Here is a 3,032-nt window from a genome sequence, read left to right on the forward strand (position 1 = left end):
TAACCCAACTCAAACTTCATGGGTAACATGTAATAGTCCCATGATTAGAAATATAATCTCAAAGGGAATTAGGAACTCAATATCCAAGACTTAGAACTTGAAGATACTATTCCTCTCAATGATACTCAATTTATGGAGTCCATGAGGAATTTATGGGCATGAACGACTCGACTTGAAGGTCTACAAACTACATGGAACTCATGTATACGACTCTTCTCTTTATCTTACTTACTTCCTCAAAACTTAACTCAAATCGATGATGGATTCAAAGGGACTTTCTCAAAAAAAAATGTTTGAGAGAACTCTCTAGACTTGACTCTTAACTTCTCTTGACTTCGATCTTAACTTTCCTTGAATTGGATTATGGATTCAAGGTTCATGATCTCATATTTATGGATGATTTCATGATGTTTAGATGTACCTTAGAGTGTTGGAATCAACTAGAAAATGTTGGTACATTGCTAAGGAACTAGTACGGAAAGGTGGGGAATGAATGGGGAGAACTGGCGTCCCTGGCGCTCTGAGAGGCGCGGAGCGCCAGCCCTCAACATTTAGGGACTGGTTTAGGGCGCGCTGGCTGGCGCGGCCCCCCAAGGGTGAATATTCAGAAACACTTTTGGGACGCGCTGGCTAGCGCGACTCCCCACCCCTATCCCCAGGTATTTGACGACTTTTCTTCTCCGTTTTTCATCTATAAACCCTCTAAACTTCCATGGTTCCTTCCCCGAACATGTAGCATCATTTATACCCCCAATATACGATAGATTCAAACCGAAATTACACCCGTAAACATGAATCAAATCACAAGAAACTTCAATCAACACAACCCACAAGAATTCAAGAAAACCTTCAACAATGTTCATCAAGAACTCAATTTCTAAACCTTCAAAGACTTAAATTCGCTGAATTAAATCATGATTGGTGCATGGGTGAACTAACCCAATGCTATGTGATCTCACATACCTCTTAGGGATCAAACCCATGGCGACAATCCACAACAACTCTCAAGAATTTCGACGAACGCTTTGATCCTTTCTCTTTTCTCCTCTTCTTTCTTCTTCTTTTCTCTTCTTGAACTCTCAACTAAAACCGTAGGCGTATTCTAGGATTACAAAATTGAACCTAATAGGATTATACCCTTAAAACCTTACTAAAAATGAATTAAATCTGATTTGGTAAAGAAAAGACCAAAATACCCCTTACTATTTTCGGCTAACTTTCCTTAACTGGACGACCTAACTTCAAAGGGCCATATCTCACTCATCCGACCTCGAAACTTAGAAAACTCGGTGGCGTTGGAAATATAATTCAAAGATATTTCCTACGGTATATGGTAGAACAATCTTGAGCTATGAGTTATGGTCATTTGAAGTCGACCAAAAACTCATACTTAGCTTAACTTGCAAAATTTCAGATTTTGCTATTTCCAATTTAATTCTTTTTGGAACTCAAGGTGCTACATCTAGTGACCTTAACACTTAAGAAATTTTTAATTCCTTGGTAAAATCTCACTCACTACGAAGAACGATTCGAGTCTTAGTTCGAAAAATTTTCTGGGGTGTTACACTAAAACTTTGGGACGCAACCCATACCAAAGCTCTAAACATAATAATAAAAGGTAAAAGACATGATGGTCAAGCCCTCGGATACTATGAGGACTCACCATAACTTCTCTTTTTGATCTACTATGAACCTATCCACGAGGATGGAAGCCAATATCACCAAACCCTACACTTTGTAAAAATGTAGAAGAAATATGGGTTACCACAAAAATGCACCAAGTATGATAGCCATGCACAAAATCATGCTAAAAAGGACATTTTTGTTGAAAACCATGCTATATGTCTAGTTTGAGAATCATCATGAACATTAGTGTAAAAACATAAGACATAAGCATATTCAACATATCGATCATCATAGCATAATAAAACATACCATAAGCACCCTCAAAGTCTACTTGTGCAATGCATAGATGAAGTCCCATATCCCCATCTATACTAAGTAAAGCTTCTTGAGTAGTCATAGTTCATACAATCATAGTCAATACTTACATCATCATATCAAATAGAACCATCTCATAAGTAACCCTAAGCTATACTTGTGCAATGCATGAATGACATCACATAGTACCACTCATACTAAGTACCACTTTGAGGCTACCATAAACATACTTACCATTCTTCATTCTCATCTTTACACTACCAAAAAACTGCCAAAAAGAGACGGAAAAAAGTGACGGACTGTGTTGCTTTTTTGGCCAAAAGCGACGAAGTCAATCTCGACGTTTTTCCAAAAGCGACGGACTGCGTCGCTTTTGTTTTTTTAAGAATGTGACGCCGTCCATCGCTTTTTTATTTTTATTTTTATTTTTATTTTAAAAAAGAGACGAAGTCCATCGCATTAATTAATTTTTTAATTTTTTTTAGAATCTTGAAAAGCGACAGACAATGAAACGCCGTCCATTGCTTTTTTGGAAATAAAAATTTGAAAAATCCAGAAAAGCGACGAACTAAAGGACCCTGTCCGTCGCTTTTCTGGGTTTTTAAAAAAATAAAATTAAAAAAAGCGACGGACTAAAAGGACCCTGTCCGTCGCTTTTACTGGGTTTTTAAAAAAAATAAAATTAAAAAAAAGCGACGGACTAAAGGACCCTGTCCGTCGCTTTTCTGGGTTTTAAAAAAAAAATCAGAAAAGCAACGGACAAAATCACCCTGTTCAACGATTTTTCTGCAATTTTTTTAATAGCAGAAACTGGCCAATTCAATTCTATTTAATTCAGCCCCAATCAAACACAAAACATTATAAAGAAGCTACACAAAATATAAAACAACAAACTTAAATTAACTATCAAAAATATCTAAATCACAATTTAAAGACTTATAAAGTCTTTCAAAATTCGTTTTAAAATTACAAAAAAATCGTTTCAAAATTACAAATAGTTCATAAAGACTATATTTTATCAAGATTTCTAAAGTTCAACGTAATAATTAGTTCATAAATTCTATAAATCGAGATTTTAAAGTTCATCAATC

Source organism: Solanum tuberosum, unplaced genomic scaffold (assembly GCF_000226075.1).
Source record: "Solanum tuberosum cultivar DM 1-3 516 R44 unplaced genomic scaffold, SolTub_3.0 scf00320, whole genome shotgun sequence".
NCBI lineage: Eukaryota > Viridiplantae > Streptophyta > Magnoliopsida > Solanales > Solanaceae > Solanum > Solanum tuberosum.